The sequence below is a fragment of the Heptranchias perlo genome, chromosome X (assembly GCF_035084215.1).
Source record: "Heptranchias perlo isolate sHepPer1 chromosome X, sHepPer1.hap1, whole genome shotgun sequence".
Classification (NCBI taxonomy): domain Eukaryota; kingdom Metazoa; phylum Chordata; class Chondrichthyes; order Hexanchiformes; family Hexanchidae; genus Heptranchias; species Heptranchias perlo.
Window position 1 is genome coordinate 19,551,294 of NC_090370.1, and position 19,730 is coordinate 19,571,023.

Sequence of the window (19,730 nt, forward strand, 5' to 3'; positions counted from 1 at the left end):
TGCGATGATCACCTGTTTATTAGACTGTATACGATGATCACCTGTTTATATAGACTGGATGTGATGATCACCTGTTCATATTGACTGAATGCGATGATCACCTGTTTATATAGACTGAATGCGATGATCACCTGTTTATATAGACTGGATGCGATGATCACCTGTTTATATAGACTGGATGTGATGATCACCTGTTTATATTGACTGGATGTGATGATCACCTGTTTATATAGACTGTATGCGATGATCACCTGTTTATATAGACTGTATGCGATGATCACCTGTTCATATTGACTGGTTGTGATGATCACCTGTTTATGTAAACTGGATGTCATGATCACCTGTTTGTATAGACTGGATGTGATGATCACCTGTTTCAATTGACTGGATGTGATGATCACCTGTTTATATCGACTGGATGTGATGATCACCTGTTTATATAGACTGGATGTGATGATCACCTGTATATGAAGACTGGATGTGATGATCACCTGTTTATATAGACTGGATGCGATGATCACCTGTTTATATAGACTGGATGTGATGATCACCTGTTTATATTGACTGGATGTGATGATCACCTGTTTATATAGACTGGATGTGATGATCTCCTATTGATATGGACTGGATGGATTGATCACCTGTTTATATAGACTGGATGTGATGATCACCTGTTTATATAGACTGGATGCGATGATCACCTGTTTATATAGACTGGATGTGATGATCACCTGTTTATATAGACTGGATGTGATGATCACCTGTTTATATAGACTGGATGTGATGATCACCTGTTTATATAGACTGGATGCGATGATCACCTGTTCATATGGACTGGATGTGATGATCACCTGTTTTGTATTGACTGGATGCGATGATCACCTGTTTTTTAGACTGTATACGATGATGACCTATTTATATAGACTGGATGTGATGATCACCTGTTCATATGGACTGAATGCGATGATCACCTGTTTACATAGACTGGATGTGATGATCACCTGTTTATGTGGACTGGATGTGATGATCACCTGTTTATCTCGACTGGATGTGATGATCACCTGTTTATATAGACTGGATGTGATGATCACCTGTTTATATCAACTGGATGCGATGATCTCCTGTTTATATGGACTGGATGCGATGATCACCTGTTTATATAGACTGAATGCGATGCTCACCTGTTAAAAAAGACTGGATGCGATGATCACCTGTTTATATAGACTGAATGCGATGATCACCTGTTTATATAGACTGGATGCGATGATCACCTGTTTTTGTAGACTGGATGCGATGATCACCTGTTTATATAGACTGGATGCGATGATCACCTGTTTATAGAGACTGAATGCGATGATCACCTGTTTATATAGACTGGATGCGATGATCACCTGTTTATATAGACTGAATGCGATGATCACCTGTTTATATGGACTGGATGCGATGATCACCTGTTTATATTGACTGGATGCGATGATCACCTGTTTATATTGACTGGTTGCAATGATCACCTGTTTATATAGACTGGATGGGATGATCACCTGTTTGTATAGACTGGATGCGATGATCACCTGTTTATTTAGACTCGATGCGATGATCACCTGTTCATATTGACTGGATGCGAAGATCACCTGTTTATATAGACTGAATGCGATGCTCACCTGTTAAAAAAGACTGGATGCGATGATCACCTGTTTATATAGACTGAATGCGACGATCACCTGTTTATATAGACTGGATGCGATGATCACCTGTTTTTGTAGACTGGATGCGATGATCACCTGTTTATATAGACTGGATGCGATGATCACCTGTTTATAGAGACTGAATGCGATGATCACCTGTTTATATAGACTGGATGCGATGATCACCTGTTTATATAGACTGAATGCGATGATCACCTGTTTATATGGACTGGATGCGATGATCACCTGTTTATATTGACTGGATGCGATGATCACCTGTTTATATTGACTGGTTGCAATGATCACCTGTTTATATAGACTGGATGGGATGATCACCTGTTTGTATAGACTGGATGCGATGATCACCTGTTTAATTAGACTCGATGCGATGATCACCTGTTCATATTGACTGGATGCGAAGATCACCTCTTCATATTGACTGGATGTGATGATCACCTGTTTCTATAGACTGGATGCGATGATCACCTGTTTATATAGACTGGATGCGATGATCACCTGTTTAGAGAGACTGGATGCGATCAGCACCTGTTTATATTGACTGGATGTGATGATCACCTGTTTATATAGACTGGATGAGATTATCACCTGTTTATTTAGACTGGATGCGATGATCACCTGTTTATATTGACTGGATGTGATGATCACCTGTTTGTATAGACTGGATGCGATGATCACCTGTTTAGATGGACTGGATGCGATGATCACCTGTTTATATTGACTGGATGCGATGATCACCTGTTTATATTGACTGGATGTGATGATCTCCTGTTTATATAGACTGGATGCGATGATCACCTGTTTATATTGACTGGATGCGATGATCAGATGTTCATACAGACTGGATGTGATGATCTCCTGTTTATATAGAATGGATGTGATGATCACCTGTTTATGTGGACTGGATGTGATGATCACCTGTTTATATAGACTGGATGTAATGATCACTTGTTTATTTAGACTCGATGCGATGATCACCTGTTTATATAGACTGGATGCGATGATCACATGTTTATAAAGACTGGATGTGATGATTACCTGTTTATATAGACTGGATGCGATGATCACCTGATTATATAGACTGAATGTGATGATCACCTGTTTATATAGACCAGATGCGATGATCACCTGATTATTTAGACTGAATGTGATGATCACCTGTTTGTACAGACTGGATACGATGATCACCTGTTTATATCGACTGGTTGCGATGATCACATGTTTATATGGTCTGGATGTGTTGATCACCTGTTTATATTGACTGGATGTGATGATCACCTGTTGATATGGACTGGATGTGATGATCACCTGTTTATTTTGACTGGATGCGATGATCTTCTGTTTATATGGACTGGATGCGATGATCACATGTTTATATAGACTGGATGCGATGATCACCTGTTTATATTGACTGGATGTGATGATCACCTGTTTATATAGACTGGATGCGACGATCACCTGATTTTATAGACTGGATGAGATGATCACCTGTTTATTTAGACTGGATGCGATGATCACCTGTTTGTATAGACTGGATGTGATGATCACCTGTTTTTCTAGACTGGATGTGACGGTCACCTGTTTATTCAGAATGGATGCGATGATCACCTGTTTATAGAGACTGGATGCGATGATCACCTGTTAATATAGACTGGATGTGATGATCTCCTATTTATATAGACTGGATGCGATGATCTCCAGTTCATATAGACTGGATGCGATGATCTCCTGTTTCTTTAGACTGGATCTGATGATCTCCTGTTGATATAGACTGGATGCAATGATCACCTATTTATATAGACTGGATCTGATGATCTCCTGTTTATATTGACTGGATGCAATGTTCCCCTGTTTATATGGACTGGATGTGATGATCACCTGTTCACATAGACTGGATGCAATGATCACCTCTTTATATAGACTGGATCTGATGATCTCCTGTTTGTATAGACTGGATGCGATGATCAACTGTTTATATTGACTGGATGTGATGATCACCTGTTCATAGAGACTGGATGCGATGATCACCTGTTTGTATAGTCTGGATGCGATGATCACCTGTTTGGATAGACTGGATGCGATGATCACCTGTTCATATAGACTGGATGCAATGATTAGCTGTTTATATAGACTTAATGCGATGATCACCTGTATATATGGACTGGATGCAATGATCACCTGTTTATATAGACTGAATGCGATGATCACCTTTTTATATGGACTGGATGCGATGATCACCTGTTAATTTTGACTGGATGTGATGATCACCTGGTAATATAAACTGGATGCGATGATCTCCTGTTTATATAGACTGGATGCGATGATCACCTGTTTATATTGACTGGATGTGATGATCACCTGTTTATATAGACTGGATGCGACGATCACCTGATTTTATAGACTGGATGAGATGATCACCTGTTTATTTAGACTGGATGCGATGATCACCTGTTTGTATAGACTGGATGTGATGATCACCTGTTTTTCTAGTCTGGATGTGACGGTCACCTGTTTATTCAGAATGGATGCGATGATCACCTGTTTATAGAGACTGGATGCGATGATCACCTGTTAATATAGACTGGATGTGATGATCACCTGATTATATAGACTGGATGTGATGATCACCTGTTCATATAGACTGGATACGATGATCACCTGTTTATTTTGATTGGATGCGATGATCACCTGTTTATATTGACTGGATGCGATGATCACCTGTTGATATTGACTGGATGTGATGATCACCTGTTTACATAGACTGGATGCGATGATCACCTGTTTATATTGACTGGATGTAATGATCACCTGTTTATACAGACTGGATGCGATGATCACCTGTTTGTATAGACTGGATGCGATGATCACCTGTTTATTTAGACTGGATGTGATGATCACCTGTTTATATAGACTGGATGCGATGATCACCTGTTAATGTAGACTGGATGTGATGATCACCTGTTTATATTGACTGGATGTGATGATCACCTGTTTATATAGACTGGATGCGATGATCACCTGTTTATATTGACTGGTTGCGATGATCACCTGTTTATATTGACTGGATGTGATGATAACCTGTTGAAATAGACTGGATGTGATGATCACCTGTTTATATAGACTGGATGTGATGATCACCTGTTTATATAGACTGGATGCGATGATCACCTGTTCATTTAGACTGGATGTGATGATCACCTGTTTATTTAGACTGGATGCGATGATCACCTGTTTATATTGACTGGATGTGATGATCACCTGTTTATATAGACTGCATGTGATAATCACCTGTTTATATTGACTGGATGCGATGATCACCTGTTTATTAAGACTGGATGTGATGATCACCTGTTTATATAGACTGGATGCGATGATCACCTGTTTATATAGACTGGATGCGATGATCACCTGTTTATATAGACTGGATGTGATGATCACCTGTTTACATAGACTGGATGCGATGATCACCTGTTTATATAGACTGAATGTGATGATCACCTGTTTATATTGACTGGATGTGATGATCACCTGTATATATTGACTGGATGCGATAATCACCTGTTCATTTGGACTGAATGTGATGATCACCTCTTTATTTCGACTGGATGTGATGATCACCTCTTTATATAGACTGGATGATATGATCACCTGTTTATACAGACTGGATGCGATGATCTCCTGTTTGAAAAGACTGAATGTGATGATCACCTGTTTGTCTGGACTGGATGCGATAATCACCTGTTTATATAGACTGGATGCAATGATCACCTGTTCATATAGACTGGATGCAATGATCACCTGTTTGTATAGACTGGATGCAATGATCACCTGTTTATATAGACTGGATGCAATGATCACCTGTTTGTATCGACTGGATGCAATGATCACCTGTTTATATCGACTGGATGTGATGATCACCTGTTTATATAGACTGGATGCGATGATCACCTGTTTATATAGACTGGATGCGATGATCACCTGTTTATATAGACTGAATGTGATGATCACCTGTTTATATTGACTGGATGTGATGATCACCTGTTTATATAGACTGGATGCGATGATCACCTGTTTATATAGACTGGATGCGATGATCACCTGTTTATATATACTGGATGTGATGATCACCTGTTTATATAGACTGGGTACGATGATCACCTGTTTTCTGGACTGGATGTGATGATCACCTGTTCAGATAGACTGGATACGATGATCACCTGTTTATATAGACTGGATACGATGATCTCCTGTTTATATAGACTGGATGCGATGATCACCTGTTTATATAGACTGGATGCGATGATCACCTGTTTATATAGACTGAATGTGATGATCACCTGTTTATATTGACTGGATGTGATGATCACCTGTTTATATAGACTGGATGCGATTATCACCTGTTTATATAGACTGGATGCGATGATCACCTGTTTATATATACTGGATGTGATGATCACCTGTTTATATAGACTGGGTACGATGATCACCTGTTTTCTGGACTGGATGTGATGATCACCTGTTCAGATAGACTGGATACGATGATCACCTGTTTATATAGACTGGATACGATGATCTCCTGTTTATATAGACTGGATGCGATGATCTCCTGTTGATATAGACTTCATCTGATGATCTCCTGTTGATATCGACTGGATGCAATGATCACCTCTTAAAATATACTGGATCTGATGATCACCTGTTTATTTAGACTGGATGTGATGATCACCTGTTTATATAGACTGGATGTGATGATCAACTGTTTGTACAGACTGGATGTGATGATCACCTGTTTATATGGACTGGATGCGATGATCACCTGTTTATATGGACTGGATGTGATGATCACCTGTTTATATAGACTGGATGTGATGATCACCTGTTGATACAGACTGGATGTGATGATCACCTGTTTGGATGGACTGGATGCGATGATCACCTGTTTCTCTCGACTGAATGTGATGATCACCTGTTCATATAGACTGGATGCGATGATCACCTGTTTATATAGACTGGATGTGATGATCACCTGTTTATATAGACTGGATGTGATGATCACCTGTTTATATAGACTGGATGTGATGATCACCTGTTTATATAGACTGGATGTGATGATCACCGATTTAGATAGACTGGATGTGATGGTCACCTATTTATATAGACTGGATGCAATGAACACCTGTTTATATAGACTGGATGTGATGATCTCCTATTTATATAGACTGGATGCGATGATCTCCAGTTCATATAGACTGGATGCGATGATCTCCTGTTTCTTTAGACTGGATCTGATGATCTCCTGTTGATATAGACTGGATGCAATGATCACCTATTTATATAGACTGGATCTGATGATCTCCTGTTTATATTGACTGGATGCAATGTTCCCCTGTTTATATGGACTGGATGTGATGATCACCTGTTCACATAGACTGGATGCAATGATCACCTCTTTGTATAGACTGGATCTGATGATCTCCTGTTTGTATAGACTGGATGCGATGATCAACTGTTTATATTGACTGGATGTGATGATCACCTGTTCATATAGACTGGAAGCGATGATCACCTGTTCATATAGACTGGATGCGATGATCACCTGTTTGTATAGTCTGGATGCGATGATCACCTGTTTGTATAGACTGGATGCGATGATCACCTGTTCATATAGACTGGATGCAATGATTAGCTGTTTATATAGACTTAATGCGATGATGACCTGTTTATATGGACTGGATGCGATGATCACCTGTTTATATGGACTGAATGCGATGATCACCTTTTTATATGGACTGGATGCGATGATCACCTGTTAATTTTGACTGGATGTGATGATCACCTGGTAATATAAACTGGATGCGATGATCTCCTGTTTATATAGACTGGATGCGATGATCACCTGTTTGTATGGACTGGATGCGATGATCACCTGTTTATATAGACTGGATGCGATGATCACCTGTTTTTGTAGACTGGATGCGATGATCACCTGTTTCTATAGATTGGATGCGATGATCACCTGTTTATATGGACTGGATATGATGATCACCTGTTTATATGGACTGGATGCGATGATCACCTGTTCATATAGACTGAATGTGATGATCACCTGTTTATATGGACTGGATGTGATGATCACCTGTTCATCTCGACTGGATGTGATGATCACCTGTTTATATAGACTGGATGTGATGATCACCGATTTAGATAGACTGGATGTGATGATCACCTATTTATATCGACTGGATGCAATGATCACCTGTTTATATAGACTGGATGTGATGATCTCCTATTTATATAGACTGGATGCGATGATCTCCAGTTTATTTCGACTGGATGCGATGATCTCTTGTTAAAATAGACTGGATCTGATGATCTCCTGTTTATATAGACTGGATGCAATGATCACCTATTTATATAGACTGGATCTGATGATCTCCTGTTGATATCGACTGGATGCGATGATCACCTGTTTATCTCGACTGGATGCGATGATCACCTGTTCATACAGACTGGATGTGATGATCACCGATTTAGATAGACTGGATGTGATGATCACCTGTTTATATTGACTGGATGCAATGTTCACCTGTTTATTTCGACTGGATGTGATGATCACATGTTGACATAGACTGGATGCAATGATCACCTCTTTATATAGACTGGATCTGATGATCTCCTGTTTGTCTCGACTGGATGCGATGATCACATGTTTATATTGACTGGATGTGATGATCACCTGTTTATATAGACTGGATGCGATGATCACCTGTTCAAATAGACTGGATGCGATGATCACCTGTTTGTATCGACTGGATGCGATGATCACCTGTTTATATTGACTGGATGCGATGATCACCTGTTTATATAGACTGAATGCAATGATAAGCTGTTTATATAGACTGAATGCGATCATCACTGTTTATATGTACTGGATGCGATGATCACCTGTTTATATAGAGTGAATGCGATGATCACCTGTTTATATGGACTGGATGTGATGATCACCTGTTTATATAGACTGGATGTGATGATCACCTGTTTATATAAACTGGATGCGATGATCTCCTGTTCATATGGACTGGATGCGATGATCACCTGTTTATTTTGACTGGATGTGATGATCACCTGTTGATATAAACTGGATGCGATGATCTCCTGTTTATATGGACTGGATGCGATGATCAACTGTTTATATGGACTGGATGCGATGATCACCTGTTTTTGTAGACTGGATGCGATGATCACCTGTTTATATAGACTGGATGCGATGATCACCTGTTTATATAGACTGGATGCGATGATCACCTGTTTCTATCGACTGAATGCGATGATCACCTGTTTTTATAGACTGGATGCGATGATCACCTGTTTTTTAGACTGGATGCGATGATCACCTGTTTATATAGACTGGATGCGATGATCACCTGTTTATATGGACTGGATATGATGATCACCTGTTTATATGGACTCGATGCGATGATCACCTGTTCATATAGACTGAATGTGATGATCACCTGTTCATCTCGACTGGATGTCATGATCACCTGTTTATATAGACTGGATGTGATGATCACCGATTTAGATAGACTGGATGTGATGATCACCTATTTATATCGACTGGATGCAATGATCACCTGTTTATATAGACTGGATGTGATGATCTCCTATTCATATAGACTGGATGCGATGATATCCAGTTTATATAGACTGGATGCGATGATCTCTTGTTTATATAGACTGGATCTGATGATCTCCTGTTTATATAGACTGGATGCAATGATCACCTATTTATATAGACTGGATCTGATGATCTCCTGTTTATATAGACTGGATGCGATGATCACCTGTTCATACAGACTGGATGTGATGATCAACTGTTTATATAGACTGGATGTGATGATCATCTGTTTATATTGACTGGATGCAATGTTCACCTGCTTATTTCGACTGGATGTGATGATCACCTGTTGACATAGACTGGATGCAATGATCACCTCTTTATATAAACTGGATCTGATGATCTCCTGTTTGTATAGACTGGATGCGATGATCAACTGTTTATATTGACTGGATGTGATGATCACCTGTTTAAATAGACTGGATGCGATGATCACCTGTTCATATAGACTGGATGCGATTATCACCTGTTTGTATCGACTGGATGCGATGATCACCTGTTTATATTGACTGGATGCGATGATCACCTGTTTATATAGACTGGATGCAATGATTAGCTGTTTATATAGACTGAATGCGATCATCACTGTTTATATGGACTGGATGCGATGATCACCTGTTTATATAGAGTGAATGCGATGATCACCTCTTTATATGGACTGGATGCGATGATCACCTGTTTATATTGACTGGATGTGATGATCACCTGTTTATATACACTGGATGTGATGATCACCTGTTTATATAGACTGGATGTGATGATCACCTGTTTATATAAACTGGATGCGATGATCTCCTGTTCATATAGACTGGATGCGATGATCACCTGTTTATTTTGACTGGATGTGATGATCACCAGTTGATATAAACTGGATGCGATGATCTCCTGTTTATATGGACTGGATGCGATGATCAACTGTTTATATGGACTGGATGCGATGATCACCTGTTTTTGTAGACTGGATGCGATGATCACCTGTTTATATAGACTGGATGCGATGATCACCTGTTTATATAGACTGGATGCGATGATCACCTGTTTATATAGACTGAATGCGATGATCACCTGTTTATATAGACTGGATGCGATTATCACCTCTTTATATCGACTGAATGCGATGATCACCTGTTTATATGGACTGGATGCGATGATCACCTGTTTATATTGACTGGATGCGATGATCACCTGTTTATATTGACTGGATGCAATGATCACCTGTTTATATAGACTGGATGCGATGATCACCTGTTTGTATAGACTGGAAGCGATGATCACCTGTTTATTTAGACTCGATGCGATGATCACCTGTTTATATTGACTGGATGCGATGATCACCTGTTTATAGAGACTGGATGCGATGATGACCTGTTTATATAGACTAGATGTGATGATCACCTGTTTTTCTAGACTGGATGCGATGATCACCTGTTTATATCGACTGGATGTGATGATCACCTGTTTATATACACTGGATGTGATGATCACCTGTTTATATAGACTGGATGTGATGATCACCTGTTTATATAAACTGGATGTGATGATCTCCTGTTCATATAGACTGGATGCGATGATCACCTGTTTATTTTGACTGGATGTGATGATCACCAGTTGATATAAACTGGATGCGATGATCTCCTGTTTATATTGACTGGATGCAATGATCACCTGTTTATATAGACTGGATGCGATGATCACCTGTTTGTATAGACTGGAAGCGATGATCACCTGTTGATATTGACTGGATGTGATGATCACCTCTTTATATAGACTGGATGATATGATCACCTGTTTATACAGACTGGATGCGATGATCTCCTGTTTGAAAAGACTGAATGTGATGATCACCTGTTTGTCTCGACTGGATGCGATAATCACCTGTTTATATAGACTGGATGCAATGATCACCTGTTCATATAGACTGGATGCAATGATCATCTGTTTGTATAGACTGGATGCAATGATCACCTGTTTATATCGACTGGATGCAATGATCACCTGTTTGTATCGACTGGATGCAATGATCACCTGTTTATATAGACTGGATGTGATGATCACCTGTTTATATAGACTGGATGCGATGATCACCTGTTTATATAGACTAGATGCGATGATCACCTGTTTATATAGACTGAATGTGATGATCACCTGTTTATATTGACTGGATGTGATGATCACCTGTTTATATCGACTGGATGCGATGATCACCTGTTTATATAGACTGGATGCGATGATCACCTGTTTATATATACTGGATGTGATGATCACCTTTTTATATAGACTGGGTACGATGATCACCTGTTTTCTGGACTGGATATGATGATCACCTGTTCAGATAGACTGGATACGATGATCACCTGTTTATATAGACTGGATACGATGATCTACTGTTTATATAGACTGGATGCGATGATCTCCTGTTGATATAGACTTCATCTGATGATCTCCTGTTTATATCGACTGGATGCAATGATCACCTCTTAAAATATAATGGATCTGATGATCTCCTGTTTATATAGACTGGATGTGATGATCTCCTGTTTATATCGACTGGATGCAATGATCACCTCTTAAAATATAATGGATCTGATGATCTCCTGTTTATTTAGACTGGATGTGATGATCACCTCTTCATATAGACTGGATGTGATGATCACCTGTGTGTACAGACTGGATGTGATGATCACCTGTTTATATGGAATGGATGCGATGATCACCTGTTTATATGGACTGGATGTGATGATCACCTGTTTATGTAGACTGGATGTGATGATCACCTGTTTATACAGACTGGATGTGATGATCACCTGTTTGTATGGACTGGATGCGATGATCACCTGTTTATATAGACTGAATGTGATGATCACCTGTTCATATAAACTGGATGTGATGATCACCTGTTTCTATAGACTGGATGTGATGATCACCTGTTTATATAGACTGGATGTGATGATCACCGATTTAGATAGACTGGATGTGATGATCACCTATTTATATAGACTGGATGCAATGAACACCTGTTTATATAGACTGGATGTGATGATCTCCTATTTATATAGACTGGATGCGATGATCTCCAGTTCATATAGACTGGATGCGATGATCTCCTGTTTCTTTTGACTGGATCTGATGATCTCCTGTTTATATAGACTGGATTTTGATCACCTATTTATATGGACTGGATCTGATGATCTCCTGTTTATATTGACTGGATGCAATGTTCACCTGTTTATATGGACTGGATGTGATGATCACCTGTTCACATAGACTGGATGCAATGATCACCTCTTTATATCGACTGGATCTGATGATCTCCTGTTTGTTTCGACTGGATGCGATGATCAACTGTTTATATTGACTGGATGTGATGATCACCTGTTCGTATAGACTGGATGCGATGATCACCTGTTCATATAGACTGGATACGATGATCACCTGTTTGTTTTGTCTGGATGCGATGATCACCTGTTTGTATAGACTGGATGCGATGAACACCTGTTTATATAGACTGGATGCAATGATTAGCTGTTTATATAGACTTAATGCGATGATCACCTGGTAATATAAACTGGATGCGATGATCTCCTGTTTATATAGACTGGATGCGATGATCACCTGTTTGTATGGACTGGATGCGATGATCACCTGTTTATATAGACTGGATGCGATGATCACCTGTTTTTGTAGACTGGATGCGATGATCACCTGTTTATATAGACTGGATGCGATGATCACCTGTTAATATGGACTGGATGCGATGATCACCTGTTTATATAGACTGGATGCGATGATCACCTGTTTAGATAGACTGAATGCGATTATCACCTGTTTATATAGACTGGATGCGATGATCACCTGTTTATATAGACTGAATGCGATGATCACCTGTTTATATGGACTGGATGCGATGATCACCTGTTTAAATTGACTGGATGCGATGATCACCTGTTTATATTGACTGGATGCAATGATCACCTGTTTATATAGACTGGATGCGATGATCACCTGTTTGTAGAGACTGGATGCGATGATCACCTGTTTATTTAGACTCGATGCGATGATCCCCTGATTATATTGACTGGATGCGATGATCACCTTTTTATATTGACTGGATGTGATGATCACCTGTTTCTATAGACTGGATGCGATGATCACCTGTTTATATAGACTGGATGCGATGATCACCTGTTTATATAGACTGGATGCGATGATCACCTGTTTATATAGACTGGATGAGATGATCACCTGTTTATTTAGACTGGATGCGATGATCACCTGTTTATATTGACTGGATGTGATGATCACCTGTTTGTATAGACTGGATGGATTATCACCTGTTTATATGGACTGGATGTGATGATCACCTGTTTATATTGACTGGATGCGATGATCACCTGTTTCTATTGACTGGATGTGATGATCTCCTGTTCATATAGACTGGATGCGATGATCACCTGTTTATACAGACTGGATGCGATGATCACCTGTTTATATTGACTGGATGTGATGATCACCTGTTTATATTGACTGGATGCGACGATCACCTGATTTTATAGACTGGATGTGATGATCACATGTTTATTTAGACTGGATGCGATGATCACCTGTTTATATAGACTGGATGTGATGATCACCTGTTTATTTCGACTGGATGAGATGATCACCTGTTTTTCTAGACAGGATGTGACGATCACCTGTTTATTTAGACTGGATGCGATGATCACCTGTTTGTATAGACTGGATGCGATGATCACCTGTTAATATAGACTGGATGTGATGATCACCTGTTTATATAGACTGGATGTGATGATCACCTGTTCATATAGACTGGATGCGATGATCACCTGTTTATATTGACTGGATGCGATGATCACCTGTTTATTTAGACTGGATGTGATGATCACCTGTTTATATTGACTGGATGTGATGATCACCTGTTTACATAGACTGGATGCGATGATCACATGTTTATGTTGACTGGATGCGATGATCACCTGTTTATTTAGACTGGATGCGATGATCACCTGTTAATGGAGACTGGATGTGATGATCACCTGTTAATATAGACTGGATGTGATGATCACCTGTTTAACTAGACTGGATGCGATGATCTCCTGTTTATATAGACTGGATGTGATGATCACCTGTTTATATAGACTGAATGTGATGATCACCTGTTTATTTAGACTGGATGTGATGATCACCTGTTTATTTGGACTGATAGTGATGATCACCTGTTTATTTAGACTGGATGTGATGATCACCTGTTAATGTAGACTGGAGGTGATGATCACCTGTTAATATAGACTGGATGCGATGATCACCTGTTTATATAGACTGGATGTGATGATCACCTGTTTATATAGACTGGATGCGATGATCACCTGTTTATGTTGACTGGATGTGATGATCACCTGTTTATATTGACTGGATGTGATAATCACCTGTTTATATGGACTGAATGTGATGATCACCTGTTTATTTAGACTGGATGTGATGATCACCTGTTTATATAGACTGGATGCGATGATCACCTGTTTATATGGACTGAATGTGATGATAACCTGTTTATATAGACTGGATGTGATGATCACCTGTTTATATAGACTGGATGCGATGATCACCTGTTTATATTGACTGGATGTGATGATCACCTGTTTATATTGACTGGATGCGATAATCACCTGTTTATTTAGACTGATTGCGATGATCACCTGTTTATTTAGACTGGATGTGATGATCACCTGTTTGTGTAGACTGGATGCGATGATCACCTGTTTATATTGACTGGATGTGATGATCACCTGTTTATATTGACTGGATGCGATAATCACCTGTTTATTTAGACTGAATGTGATGATCACCTGTTTATTTAGACTGGATGTGATGATCACCTCTTTTTTCGACTGGATGTGATGATCACCTGTTTATATGGACTGGATGCGATGATCACCTGTTTATATCGACTGGATGTGATGATCTCCTGTTTATATAGACTGGATGCGATGATCACCCGTTTGTATAGACTTTATGCGATGATCACCTGTTTGTATCGACTGGATGCGATGATCACCTGTTTATAAAGACTGGATGTGATGATCACCTGTTTATATGGACTGGATGCGATGATCACCTGTTTATATAGACTGGATGCGATGATCACCTGTTTATATGGACTGGATGCGATGATCACCTGTTTATTTAGACTGGATGTGATGATCACCTGTTTGTATAGACTGGATGCGATGATCACCTGTTCATATTGACTGGATGCGATAATCACCTGTTTATTTGGACTGAATGTGATGATCACCTCTTTATTTAGACTGGATGTGATGATCACCTCTTTATATAGACTGGATGTGATGATCACCTGTTTATATAGACTGGATGCGATGATCTCCTGTTTGAAAAGACTGAATGTGATGATCACCTGTTTGTATAGACTGGATGCGATAATCACCTGTTTATATGGACTGGATGCAATGATCACCTGTTCATATAGACTGGATGCAATGATCACCTGTTTATATAGACTGGATGCAATGATCACCTGTTTATATAGACTGGATGCAATGATCACCTGTTTGTATCGACTGAATGCAATGATCACCTGTTTATATAGACTGGATGTGATGATCTCCTGTTTATATAGACTGGATGCGATGATCACCTGTTTATATAGACTGGATGCGATGATCACCTGTTTATATAGACTGTATGTGATGATCACCTGTTTATATTGACTGGATGTGATGATCACCTGTTTATACAGACTGGATGCGATGATCACCTGTTCAGATAGACTGGATGTGATGATCACCGATTTAGATAGACTGGATGTGATGATCACCTATTTGAATAGACTGGATGCAATGAACACCTGTTTATAGAGACTGGATGTGATGATCTCCTATTTATATAGACTGGATGCGATGATCTCCAGTTCATATAGACTGGATGCGATGATCTCCTGTTTCTTTAGACTGGATCTGATGATCTCCTGTTTATATATACTGGATGCAATGATCACCTATTTATATAGACTGGATCTGATGATCTCCTGTTTATATTGACTGGATGCAATGTTCACCTGTTTATATGGACTGGATGTGATGAACACCTGTTCACATAGACTGGATGCAATGATCACCTCTTTATATAGACTGGATCTGATGATCTCCTGTTTGTATAGACTGGATGCGATGATCAACTGTTTATATTGACTGGATGTGATGATCACCTGTTCATATAGACTGGATGCGATGATCCCCTGTTCATATAGACTGGATGCGATGATCACCTGTTTGTATAGACTGGATGTGATGATCACCTGTTTATATAGACTGGATGCGATGATCACCTGTTTATATGGACTGAATGTGATGATCACCTGTTTATATAGACTGGATGCGATGATCACCTGTTCATATAGACTGGATGTGATGATCACCTGTTTATATAGACTGGATGCGATGATCACCTGTTTATATTGACTGGATGTGATGATCACCTGTTTATATTGACTGGATGTGATGATCACCTGTTTATATTGACTGGATGCGATAATCACCTGTTTATTTAGACTGATTGCGATGATCACCTGTTTATATGGACTGAATGTGATGATCACCTGTTTATATAGACTGGATGCGATGATCACCTGTTTATATAGACTGGATGTGATGATCACCTGTTTATATAGACTGGATGCGATGATCACCTGTTTATATACACTGGATGTGATGATCACCTGTTTATATAGACTGGATGTGATGATCACCTGTTTATATAGACTGGATGCGATGATCACCTGTTTATATTGACTGGATGTGATGATCACCTGTTTATATTGACTGGATGCGATAATCACCTGTTTATTTAGACTGATTGCGATGATCACCTGTTTATTTAGACTGGATGTGATGATCACCTGTTTGTGTAGACTGGATGCGATGATCACCTGTTTATATTGACTGGATGTGATGATCACCTGTTTATATTGACTGGATGCGATAATCACCTGTTTATTTAGACTGAATGTGATGATCACCTGTTTATTTAGACTGGATGTGATGATCACCTCTTTTTTCGACTGGATGTGATGATCACCTGTTTATATGGACTGGATGCGATGATCACCTGTTGATATAGACTGGATGTGATGATCACCTGTTTATATAGACTGGATGCGATGATCACCCGTTTGTATCGACTTTATGCGATGATCACCTGTTTGTATCGACTGGATGCGATGATCACCTGTTTATATAGACTGGATGTGATGATCACCTGTTTATATAGACTGGATGCGATGATCACCTGTTTATATAGACTGGATGCGATGATCACCTGTTTATATGGACTGGATGTGATGTTCACCTGTTTATATTGACTGGATGCGATGATCACCTGTTTATATAGACTGGATGCGATGATCACCTGTTTATATAGACTAGATGTGATGATCACCTGTTTATATAGACTGGATGCGATGATCACCTGTTTATATAGACTGGATGCGATGATCACCTGTTTATATAGACTGGATGCGATGATCACCTGTTTATATAGACTGGATGTGATGATCACCTGTTTATATTGACTGGATGCGATAATCACCTGTTTATATGGACTGGATGCAATGATCACCTGTTCATATCGACTGGATGCAATGATCACCTGTTTATATAGACTGGATGCAATGATCACCTGTTTATATAGACTGGATGCAATGATCACCTGTTTGTATCGACTGAATGCAATGATCACCTGTTTATATAGACTGGATGTGATGATCACCTGTTTATATGGACTGGATGCGATGATCACCTGTTTATATAGACTGGATGTGATGATAACCTGTTTATATAGACAGGGTACGATGATCACCTGTTTTCTGGACTGGATGTGATGATCACCTGTTCAGACAGACTGGATACGATGATCACCAGTTTATATCGACTGGATACGATGATCTCCTGTTTATATAGACTGTATGCGATGATCTCCTGTTGATATAGACTTCATCTGATGATCTCCTGTTTATATCGACTGGATGAAATGATCACCTCTTAAAATAGACTGGATCTGATGATCTCCTGTTCATATAGACTGGATGTGATGCTCACCTGTTTATATGGACTGGATGCAATGATTACCTCTTGAAATCGACTGAATGTGATGATGACCTGTTTATTTAGACTGGATGTGATGATCACCTGTTTATATAGACTGGATGCAATGAGCACCTATTTATACAGACTGGATCTGATGATCTCCTGTTCAGAAAGACTGGATGCGATGATCACCTGTTTATCTCGACTGGATGCGATGATCACCTGTTCATATAGACTGGATGTGATGATCACCTGTTTATATCGACTGGATGCAATGTTCACCTGTTTGTATAGACTGGATCTGATGATCTCCTGTTCAGAAAGACTGGATGCGATGATCACCTGTTTATCTCGACTGGATGCGATGATCACCTGTTCATATAGACTGGATGTGATGATCACCTGTTTATATTGACTGGATGCAATGTTCACCTGTTTATATAGACTGGATGTGATGATCACCTGTTTACATAGTCTGGATGCAATGATCACCTCTTGAAAAAGACTGGATCTGATGATCTCCTGTTTGCATAGACTGGATGCGATGATCACCTGTTTATATTGACTGGATGTGATGATCACCTGTTTTAAAGACTGGATGCGATGATCACCTGTTTATATAGACTGGATGCGATGATCACCTGTTTGTATAGACTGGATGCGATGATCACCTGTTTATATAGACTGGATGCAATGATTAGCTGTTTATATAGACTGAATGCGATGATCACCTGTTTATATGGACTGGATGCGATGATCACCTGTTTATATAGACTGAATGCGATGATTACCTGTTTATATGGACTGGATGCGATGATCACCTGTTTATATAGACTGGATGCGATGATCACCTGTTTTTGTAGACTGGATGCGATGATCACCTGTTTATATAGACTGGATGCGATGATCACCTGTTTATACAGACTGGATGCGATGATCACCTGTTTATATAGACTGGATGCGATGATCACCTGTTTAGATAGACTGAATGCGATGATCACCTGTTTATATAGACTGGATGCGATGATCACCTGTTTATATGGACTGGATGCGATGATCACCTGTTTATATTGACTGGATGCGATGATCACCTGTTTATATGGACTGGATGCGATGATCACCTGTTTATATTGACTGGATGCGATGATCACCTGTTTATATTGACTGGATGCAATGATCACCTGTTTATTTAGATTCGATGCGATGATCACCTGTTTATATTGACTGGATGCG